Source organism: Argentina anserina, chromosome 5 (assembly GCF_933775445.1).
Source record: "Argentina anserina chromosome 5, drPotAnse1.1, whole genome shotgun sequence".
NCBI classification, from domain to species: Eukaryota; Viridiplantae; Streptophyta; class Magnoliopsida; order Rosales; family Rosaceae; genus Argentina; species Argentina anserina.
In genome coordinates, this window is record NC_065876.1 from 17,528,401 (window position 1) to 17,547,412 (window position 19,012).

Here is a 19,012-nt window from a genome sequence, read left to right on the forward strand (position 1 = left end):
CCGACATTAGGAGCTGCTTCAAAGTTTCGAATGCATGCTTGCAATCATCATCAAAGTGAAAGGGAATGTCCTTCTGAAGCAATGAACTCATTGGTCTTGCAATCTTGGAAAAATCCTTGATAAACCTACGATAAAAACCTGCATGTCCAAGAAACGATCGAACATCCCTCACACTTGTGGGGAGGGGTAAGTGACGCACAAGATCTATTTTAGACTTATCAACCTCAATTCCTCTAGATGAAACAATATGACCTAAGACAATGCCTTGCGTGACCATAAAGTGACATTTTTCCCAATTCAAAACCAAGTTAGTTTCTTCACAACGTTTGAGCACAAGTTCAACATTTTCTAAACAAGTTTCGAAATCTTCACCATAGACAGAAAAATCATCCATAAAAACTTCAATTTTAGAACCAATATACTCAGAGAAAATGTGATACATATAACGTTGAAACGTACCTGGGGCGTTGCATAAACCAAAAGGCATGCGACGATAAGCAAACGTACCAAAAGGGCATGTGAACGTAGTCTTCTCTTGATCTTCTTCCGCAACACTTATTTGGTTGTATCCACTATATCCGTCCAGGAAACAATAGAAAGAGTGACCAGCTAGCCTCTCAAGCATTTGATCAATGAATGGTAATGGCATGTGATTCTTCCTTGTTGTCGCATTGAGCTTCCTATAGTCAATACATACCCTATGACCGGTCACTGTCCTTTGAGGTACCAACTCGTTGTCTTTGTTCTTCACCACCGTGATGCCTGACTTCTTTGGCACAACTTGAATAGGTGAGATCCACCTACTATCCGAGATGGGGTAGATCACGCCACAATCGTGCAACTTGGTGATTTCATCCTTTACAACTTGCATCATTGGTGGGTGAAGGCGTCGCTGACCTTCCTTAGTTGGTTTGGCACCATCTTCTAGCAATATTCGATGCACACACATGGTAGGGCTGATCCCCTTGATGTCGGCTAAGGTCCATCCTATTGCCGTCTTGTGTCTCTTCAACACTTCAATCAATCTCTCTTCTTGCTCCTCATTTAGTGCAGATGAAATGATCATGGGCAATGTATCCTTTTCTCCTAAAAATGCATACTTCAAGTGGTCCGGAAGAACCTTAAGATCGAGCTTTGGAGCTTGCACCACAGAAGGAAGATTCTTGTTAGTAGTTAAGAGAATTGGACTAGGAGAGACAAAGCTTACCTCACGTGCAACCTCAAGAGAGGTCACGTTCTCAAGAATGAAGGATGGCACGGCATCATTAGCTTCTAACACCGAAATGTTAGAACCATCACTTGTATATCCGGCCCCTTGGGCAATGGTGAGTGCCAACTCGTCATGTGCCAAGGTATCTAGATAGTTATCTGCAAGGGAATCAAGTATGTCAACTGAAAAACAATCACTTAACTCCAAAAGAGGATACCTCATAGCTTCAAAGATGTTGAAGCTAATCACTTCACCATCGAACTCAAAGGTGAGTGATCCACTAAACACATCAATTTTTGTTCGTGCAGTCCTCATGAAGGGGCGGCCCAACAAGATAGGGACCTCCTTGTCATCTGCCTCCGTTGGCTCCATGTCAATGACATAGAAGTCGGCAGGAAAGATCAAGCTCGAAACCTGCACAAGAACATCTTCAACATAGCCTAAAGGGACTTTGTTGGAACAATCAGCCAATCGAATCACAACATTATCACGTTTCAAATCACCTAGACCTAGGTTCTCATATATATAGTGCGGCATGACATTGATAGATGCACCTAAGTCTAGCATTATCTTTTCAAATGTCATGTTTCCGATTGTACAAGGGATAGAAAAACTCCCTGGATCCTTAAGCTTTGGTGGTAGCTTCCTTTGGAGCACGGCAGAAACCGTCTCACTCATTGTAACAACCTCCTTCTCTCGAGTCATCCTCTTGTTGGTGCACAATTCTTTCAAAAACTTAGCATACCTAGGATTATGTTGTATGCATTCAATAAGAGGCATGTTTACTTCCACCTTCTTGAAAATGTCGAGCATGGCTTGATCAGAGTCATCCTTCTTTTGCTTGGCAAATCTACTAGGGAAGGGAACACGAGGAAGATCATTAGTTGAAACCACACCACTAGAGTTAGGATCCTTACCTTTGTCATGCACGGCATGATCTTCTTTTGGTAGAGGCACGGCATCATTGGCCTTAGAGGAGGCAGGGTCCTTCTCTAAGTCTTTGGCATTGAAACTCTCGGCTTCTAGTCCTTTAGAAGGCACGGCCTTCTTGTGTTGCTGCAATGGAGAATCCAAGGTCCTTCCACTTCGTGTCACCATGGCCTTCACGTTCGGATTAGGCTCAGTTTGGCTCGGCAACTTTCCTCCTTCATGGATCTTGCCCATGAAATCGATCACTTGTCTCATCTGCTTCTTAAGCTTGGTTATGTCCTTAGAATGAGCTTGTTGACCTGTAACTAAGGCTTGAGTAGCAGAGTTTAGATTTTGTTGCCCTTGAGCAAGAGACTTCAAAAGTTCATCATAATTAGGTGAAGATGCATTATTCGAACCATGAACATTAGAGTTAAAGGGAGTAGAACCTTGAGGTACCTGAGGCCTCACAAACAAACCTGAAGGACGAGGTCCTTGACCTTGAGCATTGGATGGTTGAGCATTGTTGCTCCAACGAAAATTTGGATGATCTCTAAGTCCAGGGTTGTATGTGTTCGAGTATGGATCGTACCTAGGCCTTTGTTGCCCCATAAAGTTCAACTCTTCTTCAGTCATTGCACCATTTGGACAATTGTCAGTCGTGTGATCCTTGAAAGAACAAATGCCACATGCTTGGTTGGTGCTGCTCGAACCATTGAATGCCTTGACTAGCACGTCAAGCTTCCTTTCTAAAGTAGCCATCTGATTTCTTGCATCAACATCATACACCCCACGGCTCTTGCTTCCTCTCTTCTCCTTGGAACTAAATTGGCGATTGTTGTCAGCCAAGTCATCAATCAAGGTGTAAGCTTCTTGACCGGTCTTGTTCATGAAGGTGCAGCCACATGCCGAATCCACCATGCTCTTATTGGTGGTGTCGAGTCCTTCATAGAAGAATTGCACCAAGTCATCCAACGTAATACCATGGTGAGGGCACTTCCTTTGTAGTTCCTGAAATTCCTCCCAAGCCTCATAGAGTGAGTCACCATCCTTTTGAGTGAAGTTCTGAATCTCCCTCCTAAGTCTTTTCGTGAGTTGAGCAGGGAAGAATTGCTTCAAGAACCTCCTAGTCATTTCGTCCCATGTAGTGATGATTCCTGCAGGCAAAGAATACAACCAACGTTTAGCATCATCCTTAAGGGTAAATGGGAACAAAAGCAACCTCAAGCCTTCTTGAGAAAGATGATGAATCGATTGGAGCTTGCAAATGTCCAAGAACTCCCTAAGGTGAACATTAGGGTCTTCCATTGAAGAACCAGAGCAATTGAACAGGAATGGAGAAGTTAGCTTCATCAGGTGGAGTGAAAGCAATGCATGAAGGTGATTCAGGAGTGGTGGGAATGAATGCGTTCTTTAGTGCCATTGGAGCACCAACAGGAATTATGTCACGGCCCGCAATTGTGTCTAAGTCTGAATTGAAGACGAAGGGGAAGGACAGATCTTCCTCTTCTTCTGATCTAGGTGAAGAGTTTAAGATTGAATTGCTTGGAGATGTTTCGAAATTTAAAGGTCTACTTATGAATGAGTTGTTTAAATCTCGAAGTGTTTGAATTCGATCCTTGAGCTCTTGTGTCTTCTTAGAAAATTCGGACATGTATAGTACCTGTTGTACGAAAGTTAAATAGTTAGCATTGAAGAATACACAATGAACACATGTAATTCGTGCCTTCCCTTAGTTACACACGCACACTTATGGGGAAGGACACGGCAACTATGTCAAGTTTACAAGAGTTAGTTCTTTACATTTACAAAAGTTCATACAATTCACAAGTTCTTTTTGCTGTTTCAATGATTGAACGATCGATTGATTCTAAGTTGTAAATCAAGGTGGACGTGCGGCCTAAGTATGGATGCCTAGACACAAGATCAAGTCTTTGTTTCAGAAGGCCTTGTAGCTCAATCAGAGATAGTGAACATGGTAGGACTCATTTTTTGAACTAAGGAGAGCGAACTCCCTATCGACTCCATCACCGAGATGTATGTCAGTCGGTAGTTCTCTGAGATCCAATTTTGGTCCCATGCACCAGAGTAATAAGAGAGCGTGCCCCTTACTCAGCTGGACTTAACCTCATGTGTTAGACAAATCTCCAAGTGTTAATAAAAGCCGCCCTCGACCTCATGCAAACTCGAGAGCTAGCATGAAGGGTTAAGGCTAATATTAACAAAAGGGACTTTACCTATTCCGTTCGATTTACAACCTACAACAATCATTCACTCAAGCATCAAAACAACAACCTAAGATATATTTACTATATGTTACAATGAAATAAGATAAGAATATACAAATGTACAATATAAACAATGAATTCGTAGTAAAAGTTAGGGATCCATCTCTAATGGATCCCCAGCAACGGCGCCATTTGATGAATGCTCGATTACTCGACATCAATATTTAACCCTGAACACATCATAGTAGTATAAAGCAAGAGGGTATCGTTCACAAACCGGGGATCCAGCCAGGGCTTAGGATCACAACACTTCCACGAATTCATAAAGGGTTTAAGGTTTGATATAGATTTTGGATTGAGTTATAAAAACAGTAAAAAAACCTAAGCTAATATATACATGTGATCAACCAACCAACATATAAACAATCACCAAACAAATCATGTAAAAGCCATCGAATTCCCTTCTCATTCATGTTCATGCCGTAGGTGTTAAGGTTCCAAGCTAAGTTCGATCATGCATCAAGTTCCTACTTGGTTCCTAATACATGGATACATTCGAGCTCAACTACTTGTCTTGCTACGAAATCTAACATGCCAAGTCATCATGCAATTACATACCACATAGAGAAATCAACATGTTTTAAGTACCTATCCTATGCTGAACTTAGAATCAACAATCGGTGAAAAACCAAAGAACAATTACTCAACTACTTGTATCATAATCGTTACTAACTTTGAATGATTAACATATGCAACATCAACTACTTGTCTTAATCACACATGCAATGTAAGAACATATCGAAATTTGATTAAGGACATAGAACAATAACTCACGGCATCAAAACAGAAATCATTGAAATAGAAATAGAAATCTTTTAATTCATACACAATTCGAAAGAACAACTATCTCATAGACAAGATTGAATTGAACTTTAACAAAACCAAAACAGAAATCATCCAAGAACAAGAAAACATAAAACCAAAATAAGACATGAAGATCATAGAGTTACACTTTGATATATTCCTACGGGGTTTATTCCAAGCAAACAAAGATCCTAGGCTACTTGCTTCGAATCCAAAGGGTGGAAAAGGATGAATTTCGGTTTTAGGATTTCTTGGAGGATGGGAGAGTGTTTCGGCAGAGCTATGGCTGTTGCTTTATGTGTAGGCTGATGATGTCTTGAATGGAGAGGCCGGCCTCTATATATAGAGGTTTAGGAAGCCTTCTTGCCGTGCCAAAAGGAGATAGAATCCAATTGGGAAACTGAAATCCTCTTTGTTATGGATTTGATTTATGTACTCCATATCCAACTTGATGTACGAAACCAAGTCCAATAGGGAGATCACTTTAAGGGCTGCACGGCAATCTCTTGGTCCAACTAGGAGTAGCTAGGCCGGCCTCCTCTTCTCCTTGTTCAACTCGAATATGATTTCCTTGTTCAACTAGGAATGCATCTCGGCCACTCTTCTTTCTTTCCAAATATGATTTGTCTTTCCTGAAAAGAAATCGTCGATTAAGGAATAGGAAAGAATGAAAATAGGAAAATAGAATCATAGTCGAGTAAGGAATCCTAGCTCAATCAGGAGTTCTAACACTTAGCACAATTTCATCATCAAATCATTCTAAATTCGAAATAGCTCTACCTAGAATATAGAAATGACAAATATGAACCTAAAACAACTAAATAAGAAGTAGCAAAGCATAAGAATAGGGCATATATACATTAAGAACGTCACACTTTGTGCTCCTATCAGGTAACCAGAAGGGTTACTTAATTTCTCATGAGCGCTTCTTTTCATATTTCTTTGGGACAACCAGATGGGCCGTCCATTGACTCATGAGTGCATTTATATTTGTTTGATTTGTGGATTTTTGTATATATATATTAATATGCGAGTTATATTTTCATTTTACTCATACGAGCTGTAAAGCTTACCGGGTTTGTGTTTACAATCCCGGTGCACCAATTTGATGGTGTAGTGGATAACTCCGCAGGTGTGGATTAGCGGGAATTGACGGACCGCTCAGAGGACTCGAAGTTATTTATCTCCAGCTTGTGTGAGGATTTTGTGTGACTATCTTGTGAGTTTGTTGTGAGGATTACGCAATTTCAATTGTTATAATATTGAATTATAATTTGGGTTGTAATAATTGGTTTTTCTGAGTTGTATTGAGAACTCAGTAATGATCCGCTGTGCATTTTAAATGATTTCGATTTCATTGAAATTGTTTAGTGTTTAACGACTTTGGAATTTTGAGTTTTTAAGCTTGAAATTTTAGGGTCGTTAAAGTTGGTATCAGAGCCTAAGTGCGTATTTGGCGATTATCTATACCAACGCATTCGGCTAAAATAACTTCTCTGCAAGCAGTAATATAATTGATTACTCTTTATTGTAAAATTTATCCCTTGTTGAACACTTCAGTCAACTTCCCTTTATCCAAAAATAAACAATCTGATGCATAGAGGAAAAGAACCTCTAAGTCTCCAACACTAACGCCACTTGCACTTGAAAAGAAAATTTAGTCCTCAACCATTTCTTTACCAGTTAGAAGGTACTTTTCACGACCAAATCGTTAAAACATCATTAAGCTAAGGTCATCTCATACCTTACCTTCAATAGAGTTACTTCACCGCCATTGCGTCTCATTTGGACCTGTCGCATTGTGAAGTTCAAATCCCCAACACCAAATAATTAAATCCTGAAAGACCAGCGTTCTCATTTAAATGCTCATCTAGCAAATAATTAATTCATATCGCCACTTTGAGATTTCTCTATCACCTTATATTTCTTGCTCAGCCAAGAACAATGCGTAACATCAATTGTCTATAGCCGAACCAAAACAAGTTTAGAATGTCACGTCGACAAAATGTGAATCTCAATTCAATAATTGTATTACCACTTTATGGACGTATCATACGCCCTACCACTCTGTTACCAATAGCGTTAGAGATGTTAGTCACGAAAATTTTCGTTAACCACCTCCAACCTATGGTCTACACATCTCTTACCTGAACATAATATCTCAACCTTGTTAGGCTTCAACTTAGATTAGTTGCATAACTAAAATCTAGTCCTTAACATTTAAACACTGAACATCCCTCAATATAGGGTCAACGCTCTCTATCACGACTCCTTGATAGTTCTCTGCCCTGATAGGAAATTATGTACTCAAACCTGTTAGCATTCCAGTATCTGGATCGCATGTCAAACTCAGAGAGTATTGTAGCCTCTCTAAGCTGATCGTACAGTCATTAAGTCTTTGAATTTATTTGTCTCATCCATACGACGTCTTCGTTATAGGGGCTATAACACAGTATCTCCTGAAACGTCTCACTTTACTCTGATATCACAACGATGTCTGTGATAGCTACTTCAAATCCACATACTCAACATATGCCATGACTCAAGCTCTCATGGCATTATCCGCCTCGAGTCAAAGATACGAAACTCTAGTTTCCTGGGTCTACGAATGAACCCACCATGTCAAAACAATCAATCACCGTGTACTGCGTACTCAACCAATCAATTCCTATGATCACATCATAGGGATTATCCGGAATCACGACCAAATAAGCAGAGAACTCTCCACTTCCAATCACAATAGGACATGCCTTTCATTGTCTCCAATTCGAGGAACACTCCAAATGCGAAGTGACACACAAAGAATTTCTCATAGATGTAGGAGTCAATCTTACCATCTCCTCTACCGAACTATCACTAATAAGTGTCGATATCATCTTCTTCTCTTTCTCAAGGTACTCAATCATCTCAAAGTAGATTATGATGCCCTCGATCCAGTGGTCCACTACCATATGATCCAGGCCTCTATGAAATAAGACGTTGACAAACGATTAAAGTCCTTGATTAACTTAACACACGACTATCGTCGTCTCTAACGACAGCAGCAGGGTCAACCTGTTCTGCCTGTGGAGCAACCTCCTCGTAAAGGTTCTCCACATTGCGGACTCGGCCTGCAACCCTACCTCGACCGCGACCTCCCGTCCGTCCTCGGCCCTGTTCACGGCCCTTTTTCCAAATTCATCACCATTCAACAATTAAAACTCAGTCATACATGTGAAGTCTCGAATTCGACAAAATAGATCCAACCAATATCAATCATGAAATTTCAGAAGAAGGTGAATCATCGGAGTATCGTCACAATACTCTCTACAGGACCAAACCATAAGGTATGGCTCCTAACACTCTCGCGTACCCGACAACACCTCAATACCGAGGAGCATGTGATGGGTGCCCGCCTGCAGTCGGATCATCGCTCCCGGATGGTATAGATAATCGCCAAATACGCACTTAGGCTCTGATACCAACTTTAACGACCCTAAAATTTCAAGCTTAAAAACTCAAAATTCCAAAGTCGTTAAACACTAAACAATTTCAATGAAATCGAAATCATTTAAAATGCACAGCGGATCATTACTAGTTCTCAATACAACTCAGAAAAACCAATTATTACAACTCAAATTATAATTCAATATTATAACAATTGAAATTGCGTAATCCTCACAACAAACTCACAATAAGAATGAACCAAAGCAAGTGAGAAAAGTAATATGAAAAACTTTTATAATTGAATGATGGAAACACTAGTAGAGCCAGAATTAAGATAAAATGCAAACATCCATTTATGATTCTTTGGAATCCCAGAACACTAGTTTGGAACAAAATAATCAATTTAATAGTCAAACAATTTAATAGGTAGCTATCTACTTATTCATTAATCACCATCCAATTTAAAGGATAGATCCCATTGTCAATTCAGTAACCATTATCAAATCAAAACAATAACCATTACCAATTTAAAGTAAGCACCATATCATATCAAAACAGTTTAAGTAATCAAGCACCATATCAATTATCAAATTCCAATGCATAAAGAAAATAAATATAAAGAAAACTGACATCCATTGCATATAATTAAAAAGTACAAATTTATTCATACAAATATTGTGATAAGTCATAACATTCAACAAACATTATATGGAAATGGTGAGTAATTTCCGAAATGATACCACAAGACATATAAAAAGAGGACAAATTATCTAGATTCTCTACTTCCTCTCCATCTATCAAACATCTCAGTGGCAAGGTATCCCTCCATGCACTCCACTCATCTGATGTCTCAACTGTAGTAATGTAGTCATTGACCTCTACATTTTCATTCACATGTTCATTGTCATATAAATGCTCGATTGGGTCTACTGACATTTATGTTCTAATGAAGTTGTGGAGCATACAACATACCGAAATAATTCAACATTGTGTTATCATGTCATAAAAAGATGGACTCCTGAGAATTGCCCAACGCATTTTCAACAGTCCAAAACATCTTTCAATGACATTTCTAGCACTTGAGTGTTTCATATTTCAAAACTCTTTTGCTGATGTAGGTCGATGTCCATCTCTCCACTCATTAAGATGATATTTTTGTCCTCTAAATGGTGCAAGGAAACCTTTACCATTAGTGTAGCCACCATCGACTAAATAGTAATTACCTACATTTTATAAACACGGAAAATATTATATTCTAATGATGTGCTTCAAAATTCAGGTTATTTTAATATACCAATTGAGGTTCAAAGGATTACCATTTGGAACTTTTAATCCATTCCTTCTAGTTATAGCATCTCTAAGGACTCGACCATCATGTGCCGAACCTTCCCAACCCGGCAAAACATAAATGAATTGTAGCTCAGGAAAGCAAACTCCCAACACATTTGTTGCAACTTCATTTTTCCTTGTCCTATACCTTGGTTTGTCTTTCTCAGGTACACACACTCTTATATGTATTCCATCTAATGCTCCTAAGCAGTTCTACATAACAAAAAACTATTCATAATCTTATAAAAGAAAATCTGAATGTTATACTTTATATATAGAAACACAAAACTAAAACGTACCTTAAACCACTTCCACTTATAATCCGTAGAGTCCTCATGTATCGATTCCGGTGTTTTCCAAAAGTCTTTTTAACATCGAATTATTGCTTTTAGACACTCATGGAAATATTTGCTAACAGTTCGACCAGATCTATGAAAATGAAATTTTATGACTCAATTTTTATGGTGGTGTGCAAGAATGTTTAAGAACATTGCAACCATCTCTTCTACTGACATATTCATAGTCCCCCTCAGTTGACCTTTAGTTGTAAGAATTTGACATATTTTATGAAATGTCATCCTATCCATCCTTAGTTGATCAATACATATTACGTCACTCTCATAAACAAGTTCATATAGATGTGATAATTGCCTAAACACTCTTGTTGGTGAATGTTGATATGTGATGCGTTTTCGGGTTCCTAAGAATGCATTAGCATAACCCACAGCACAAACAACAAAAATAACTCGAAGAATGACAATCAATTTGTTTATGATAACAAGTATCTTATGTTTTGTCGACAAACCTAAACGAGCCATTTGTCTACAAAAAAAAACAAATAGCAACAAAGAACAATCTCAGCATAAGATATTAGGATAAGCATATATGATTAGATTAAAGTACAACAATGTAATAATAAGAAAAATAAGACAAACTCTCAAACATCTCAGAAACACAAATCATTGCAAACACAATGAGCAACAAACTCCTATTAGAAGAGCTACTTGAAAAGAATGATAGCTTTTCTGTTTTTTCAAATACAAGACAAGACCTCAATGTAAAGTACTTCTAGCTCTAGGCCAAAGGACTTCACTACTTAGTATTAGTTTTGCCTAGTTAGTTTCATTTCAGGGTATGACTGCTCTTGTCACTAGTGGAACCAAAGGCATCAGGTTAGTCTTCTCCTTCATTTTTACTTGGGTCTTATTTCTTTTCATGAGCTCTAATATTACCTTTTATAGCTCAATTTTATACTTTTGCCTATTCACTAGCCTATATTCAATATTAAACATCAAGATTTTTAAGAATCTGATTAATCATACTTAATTAATCTCTTCATTTCTTAAAATCCCTCTTTACCAACTGAAGAATCAGTTCCTTCTATTAACCTTATTCTATTTTTAACAAGATCTATCTCTCCAGAAAACCTGGTAATCAAATATTCATATTGTTTTCACAGATGTCTTGCCCGTCTTTATTTTCTGGTCCAACAAACATATATGCCAACCTTATTCGCGTAAACTCTTCACCAAACTTCATGTCTTGTTTCTAGTTCATAGATATATTTGCTATTTCCAAGTATTGTAGAAATAAGAACTCTAGATTTTGAGACAGATTGGAGTAAAGAGAACAAAGAAATTGAAGAAGCAAAAGTAATAATAAGGGCGTTTATCATACCTTAGCACACATAAAATGAAGAAGAAGAAGGCATCAGTCACACCAGACCAAGAACAAGTAGAAAAAGGCAACAGTCGCACTAGACCAGGAACAAACAGAGAGTGAGGCGCATTTGTTTTGTTTTGGATCGATTGGATTTTTAGGGTTATTAAAAGGGTATTTTTGGATTATCAAGAAAACCTGAGGAGAATTTGGGAATTATATTTTGATTGAGGGATATAGCAGAATGAATACCATGTCCTCCCCCCCTAAAAAATCGTGGGAGTGAATCCTGAACTTTTAGTGGGACCCGCACTCATTCCACTCCGAGTTGGGTTAGTAAACACCCCAATTGTAAGAGAAACGGAAACACTCCTTGGAGAATCATTCTGATTATTGATAAGTAAACGTGCCCTTAGTGGGACCCGCACTCATTCCACTCCTTTGGGTTAGTAAACACCCCAATTGTAAGAGAAACAAAAACACTCCTTGGAGAATCATTCTGTTTACTGATAAGTAAACGTGCCCAAAACGCAGTCCCTCTCTGACTCTCTCTCAATCCCAATCTAAACTCAAGCATGTGTGAACTAAATATTATGAATGTTTGTAGAGTCCCTCTCTCGATAGTGAATGGGCAGCAAAAGAGCCACTCCCTTTTCCTCTCGCAATGAGTACTGAGTGATGCAACTTTCTTCCACAAGGGATAAATCCACAGAGATGACCATCCCTTGCAAAATCTAAAGATCATTCATCCACCAAGAATTAAGTAATCAACCATTCAGCCTTCTTTAAGAGACGACATATCAACTTGATTCAAGGGGTTCATCGGCAGATCTCTCTATGTTAAAGTCGTTTTTCCTATGAGTTTTGACGTTAAACTCTCCGTTAGCAGCCATATGAAAGTAGGGTACGTGTCAATTATTAATTGGCTTTGGTCACCTAGCCCTGACCAGCTAAGTTTCTTCTATTCTCTAATACTTAAACCGTTTGCATTTTTTGGAATATTAAAAAATTTCAATAAAATATCCAATTAAGTAAATTATGTCATTTTATCTTCTTCTTTTTTTTATTAAAAACATACTTCATTAAAATTAAGCTAAGGAGAATACGTCCAGAAGCAGAGAGACTCAAAACCGAGCTCTCAAATCGAGCTCCCAATATGTAACGACTAACGAGTCTATATAGTATATTATGGGTTGTGCCTCATTGTAACGGGTTATTAGACTCTGGGTAGTCTTTTAAACGGGTCTCTATGATTTTATCTATTACTATATAAGGCAATCTATTTTCTTTGTTATTACTTCATTTCCTTAGTTAGTTTCTTTAGATTTCTCTCTTTTCCTTATCTAATTATGATTTGTCATGGATTTGATTCCAGAATTGTTACATCTGTTATCAGAGCTCATCGATTGGGCCAATGGGGACGGAACAAGGGCCACTGAGAATGCCTGTGGTGGCAGCGCAGTTTCCAATTTCTACTAGTTTTACTCTGACGGGAACTGCAGTGCTTGATGGGAGTTGTGCTCATCCTTGTGGTTACACTCACTTCTCTCTCGATTCATATTCGTATACTCCTCACACTCCACCACCACAGTACAGCCCATACTAATGGATGGTGGGGCCATCACAAAGCCCTAAACACACTTATATTTCTCCAATTCTCAGCCGCTTCAGCACCTAAGCAATTCCTATTCATCATACCAACACCCACCCCCAACGCAAATGATTCCCGCCTACCTCACACCTAAACCTACTCTGGGTGGTTCCTCGTACCCACAGAGTATTATTCAATATCCAGTAGTGACTTCCATTCCTACCAAGACCGTAACTACCCCAACCATTCCCACACCCCTCAGTTCGTTCCCACAGACCTATCTATTCATCCACCTCAAACTCTTGAGCAACCCAAACGGATATGTATTTCGGAGGTTCTAATTTCTAATTCTGAGCCTATCATCAAACTCACGGGGAGTGGGAAAAGGTCCGGTGAAGTTTCACACAAAGAAGAAACAAATGCCAAGATGTGTGAGCTGCGAGAATCTCTGAAGAGATCGACAGATACCATCATCTCTGAATTCAGGGAGGGGATGCGACTATTGAGGGCTTCGTGGCAACTTCCAGAAATCAAAGTTGCCGCAGTCGTCAACGGCTGAGCTTATCACGGTCACAGCTACCACTGAAGCTTCTTCCGTTAGTGAACTGGTAAGACCTACTGTTGATACGGGTTTGAATTTCTCTGGAACTGAAGTTATATGTGAATGCACTTCTGAGGCATTTGCTAGTTCAGCAACATCTGCTGATGTGATTTTGGGGTTGAATAGTGCTGGGGTGGCATCCAGAAGTAGTGGTGCGGATAAATTTGTTGTTGATATGGCTGAAAAATTGAATGTTGGAATGGATGTTAGTATGGGAAATATGGAGTCTGCGAATAGGAGTACTAGAGGGCCTGCTCTTGGCAATTTGGGTGGAAGGCTCAAGGATGGTAGAGAGATCAGTGAGCCTAGGAGTGTCACCTCTGGTGCAAATACTATTGTTTCTCTGCCTGGTGAACTGGTTCTTAGTTCAAAAGGAAATTCAGGTGCTAGCATTACAAATTCGGGATTCCTGTTTCACAGCAGTGATAGTACTCATTCGCTTGAGGGTATCGATGTTAAGCCTAATGGTACGGGATTGATGTTCTGCGGGAAAAGTAGAGAAGATCATGCTCTCAACCTATATGATAAAATGCCACAGTCGAATTTCTTATGTAATGCGGGAAGAACTGATTCTGCTCTTACTAGTATTCATGACAAAGATGATATAAGTGAAGCATTCAATGATGGGACTGTCTTAGACTCAGATGAAGAAGTGGTTATCAATGACGAAGGGGATGGAGCAGACTTATTGGATTCTACTGCAGAGGCAGCTAGTTTGAGAGTTAGTCAGAGTATTACCTCTGACTTTGCATACTAAGCCTACATTACTTTACTCACCTTCATTTGTTCATGTTAGAGTCAACGTTGGTAGCGATAAGAGAAATATGATAGATGAGAGTCATAACTGTGATATGGGTGCTTGCTCTGTGGTGAACATTACATTATTGGTCCAACAAAGATTAGTCCTTTTGCACTGCTACTTTGTTTCTATTGGTTTGATAAGAAGGTCCGTGATAAAGGTAGTGGTCACCCTCTCTCTGCCGATGGACATTTTGTCCTTGATAAAGAGCTCACTGGGAATATGAATCCGCTTTGGAACTCATCACTGCATGTTCCAACTAAATATTATGTTCAAGCTCTGGAATCAACTACCATGATTCTTCAGCTATTAACGTCACCTGGAACAATATGCATTAGGGTTGGTGACCCAAGACAGCTTCCTGTAACAGTTCTATTTCTATCGGGGTGCAGCGTCTTTAAATGTGCTCAAACTGGGTTGGCATCTAATTATGTTGCAGCTAGAAACAATAGTTGTGAGTACATTATGAATGCCTTAGTTGATGATCATGACATGAGAATCAAAGCATGGGAAAATGCCCGATCTAGCTTATATACTGGAAAGATGGAAATGAAAGAAATACAGGGAGAACACATGTCATGCAACCAAAATCATTTTGTTCTCTTGAATGACAAGCAAATGGAAACTCAATCTTCAGTCCTGCATTATTTGGGTTTAATCATTTCAGCTATCGGTGTTATTTTTGAGACCATTGTGCCATTCATTAGTCATGCTTGGGGTTTGCAAATTCATACGTGGGAGCCATCTTATGAATTTTCACTTAGTTTGATTGCAGAAGTGTTGGTAGCTTCCTATGTGTACCAAAGGCGGTATAATTATGAAAGAGTACTATCTATTGATGACTCTCTGAACAATGACGCTTATTTTGCAGATTTGTTAGTATGTGATTATTACAAAATGCAGGAGTGTACAAGTCTGTATGTCACCATATATTGTGATCATGAAGGCAGGTATTTGGATGAATCGAAGAGCAGCTTTTGCATTGTTGGTAAATCTATTAACTTCTCTATTGCGGGAACGTGGCATGTGATTAAAGAAGACTTTAAAATTGAGCTCATAGGTAAATTGTGCAAAGATGTAAAGGCCTTGAGTTTGACACTTTTCAGCAGAGTTTCTATATTATTGTGAGAAGATGTGGATGCTCATTTCTGAGTATAAGCTAATTTGCAAGTGGTTATTTGAGCTCCAATTGTCTAGGACTGCTCTTCGCATATACAGGTACAATTACTTGCAAATCATGACATGCAACTACATCTGCAACATCTTTGTGTTTTTGTCTGGTTTGTGCTATATTAGAGATCGGCATTGTGGCTACTCAAGATATAAGGTTGATTAATAATTGTTTGTGTTTACTGATTGAGTCCAAGTTGCATAAAATGAGTTTGCTTCTTGATGTCATGATGGAGAGCCAATCAAGAAATTCTAGGAATGTGCTCATGTTCACTTATCATCTATATGTGAGGCTTCACATTAATGATGTTGAAGTGCTATGCAAAGGAATCAAGCCATTTTTGTTGAAAGACTTCAATAGGTCATTGGGTGATGAAAGTGAACAGCTTTTATTCCTTGGTTTTCTACTTCTGCAGCTCACTTCTTATCCCATGCTCTAGGTGACGATAGTCATGCTGCTCTTCATGGTAGTGACACTACTATTCTTAAATTGTTGAACATTAGTGCTACTGCATTTGGTATGGCTTTCAAACCCGTCAACATCGTTGATTATGCTCTTGGTACTTAGTAAGAGTATCTCCACTGACCTGGATGTTCACCACTTGCCCGACACCATCAGAGGCATGAGAAGCGGCTGCAAGAGTAGTATCACTGTGGCAATTTATATTTATAAGCTCACATTGCCAACTTGAACAACGATCAATTAACACTATGGGATCAATCTCAGGTTTACCGTGCACAACATCATTTCTGCATTTCCAAATCCACCATCTCACTAACCCAAAGAATACCAGCTCCTTTTCGGTCCCTTCCGCTACTTTGCTCAATAAATCAGCAAAAGATAAAGGCTTGCAGACCTTAACCACTCCATTCAACCAAGTACACTTCCATACATTCCTTGCTTTTGGACACTCCCACAAGCTATGTATAACGGTCTCGGGGTTTCTACCACATCTACTACATAAGTCAGAGGGACACACTTTACGCTTGAACAAGCGCTCCACATAGGGCAAGAATGCATGACAGGCTCACAATAATAATAGCTTAACTTTAAGAGGAACCGAAAGGCCCCAAATGATACTCCATACTGATTTGGAGTTTGAACTTGCACTCATGCTACTACCACCAATACTAATCCTGACTTGCTTCAATTTCATTCGCAACCAATAGCCATTTTTAGAATAATGCCAAATCACCACATCATTCCCACTTTGTTCACAGAGAGGAATGGATAGATTTTGATCGACATCATGACTAACAAAATTGGTTCGAATGTAATCAACATTCCACATGCCAGGCTTTTCAAAAAGCTGATTCACCGTTATGCCAACATGTAGAAATCTAGGAGCGACCACTTCAAAGGACCAAGAAGTTGGTAGCCACTTGTCACCCCAAATCCTAGTGAACATGCCACTGCCAATTCTCATTCTATGACCAGAGAAATTGATTCAAAAGAAAACAAAATTCGATCAGAATTCTCCCATTGAAAACTGAAAACTTCTTTGCGTACCTTCCATAGCCATTTCAAAGTACTCCTCAGAGCCTCAAAGCAAAAGGGTTTGCTGGTTAGCAGCCTCCCAACCAACCAAAACCTTCCTGAAGCTAGTTCCTTTGTATCCTCAATCTGAATAATATCAAGGTCCTCTTCATCGACTATTGCTAGTCGCTCTGTCATTCCCACAATCACTTCCTCCATTCGAAGTAATAAACTTGTAAACAGAAACCACCCCCAAACCAACCAGTCTAATAACCACAGCATAAGCTTAATGGTTATTCCGTCGAGGAGACTGAAAAGATTGCCGCCACACTCTGACCCTAACCCACACACGAGAGAATGAAATATATGTGTTTGTTGTTAAAAAGAACAAATATGAGAAGGCTAAAGAGAGAGACCATTTTCTGGTTTCCTATGTCATTTTATCTTTAGATCTGGAGCATTTTATTGTACTTTCCTTGCGAGGAGAAAATTGGCTGTGAACTTCACAATAAGAGTTTGCGATGAAAATAACTTTCGTTTCACTAGAGTGATAGTAACTTCCTTTAAAGAAATATATTAAAATGATCTCAAATCTTAACATCCATACCTCTGAAAATTTGATATCATCAAACAATTCTCGAGACACGCCAATTATATCAGCGTCAAACCAATTCAACGTTAAGAGTACTTGATCGAGAACAATAATATGTTATACATTTCTGCTTTATACCCTTGGCGCCGTATTTGCTTGTTTTTTTTAAGTAGCCAATTTGTATGTAAAAGACTCTTCTTCTGTTCTTCTTCTTGGGTTTTGTTTTCATATACAATATCGACTTTATGTTGCCATTGGAAATTAAATACCAGTGACTCTACATGAGCACTGTCTTTCCATTATGTCACCCAAGTTGTAAAGCAAATAATTGTGCTAATGTGCACATCTTACTAAAAAGTGTTTGCTAGAATGCATAGGTTATGTAGTGACGTCTGATATAATTTCGAGATCTTCTTACAATGTAGGGTTTAGGCTCAATGTCCTCTTTTGTATTCTGCGGTTTCATTAATAAATACAGCGATAACCCTTTTTTTAAGTCAACTTTATTTGTTGTTTTATTTATAGAGCACCTCCAACAGATTATGCATTTTGGAGAAAAATAAAGATTTGGAAAAAAAATGCATATTTTTCACTCCAATAGCTTCTCCATCTCATTCTCTAAAATAGAGAAGTTGATGAAAGAGAAGAGTTGATTCTCCAAATTTGCAACATTTGCTAAAAATTTGCATGACCAAATATTAAATACTTACACTTTCTTCAACAACTCAAACTTAGATTACAACCAATAAAAAATCTGCGATAAATATTTCAAATCAACAATATGAAATTATGAAATATATTATGGTTATAATAAATAAATAAACTATAATATTTAATTAAAGTAATAAATATAAAAATCTACAAAATAAATTGTCAGAATTTGAGCATAAATTTTATTTCTCCGAGAAAATATAGAGAATTTGTTGGAAATGCTACTCCTTTCCAGAAGTGGCACAAGTGGCACGCATTTGCATCTTGGGAGCTGATTCACCGTTATGCCAACATGTAGAAATCTAGGAGCGACCACTTCAAAGGACCAAGAAGTTGGTAGCCACTTGTCACCCCAAATCCTAGTGAACATGCCACTGCCAATTCTCATTCTATGACCAGAGAAATTGATTCAAAAGAAAACAAAATTCGATCAGAATTCTCCCATT

At 38.6% G+C, this 19,012-nt stretch overlaps 1 non-coding gene across 1 annotated transcript; it reads left to right on the top strand.

Moving 5' to 3' along the window:
• Nucleotides 1–3,098: 3,098 nt before the first annotated feature.
• On the top strand, nt 3,099–3,205 carry LOC126796536 (small nucleolar RNA R71). The gene has a single exon (XR_007672380.1). It is a non-coding gene; the product is annotated as a small nucleolar RNA R71 (small nucleolar RNA).
• Nucleotides 3,206–19,012: the final 15,807 nt, after the last annotated feature.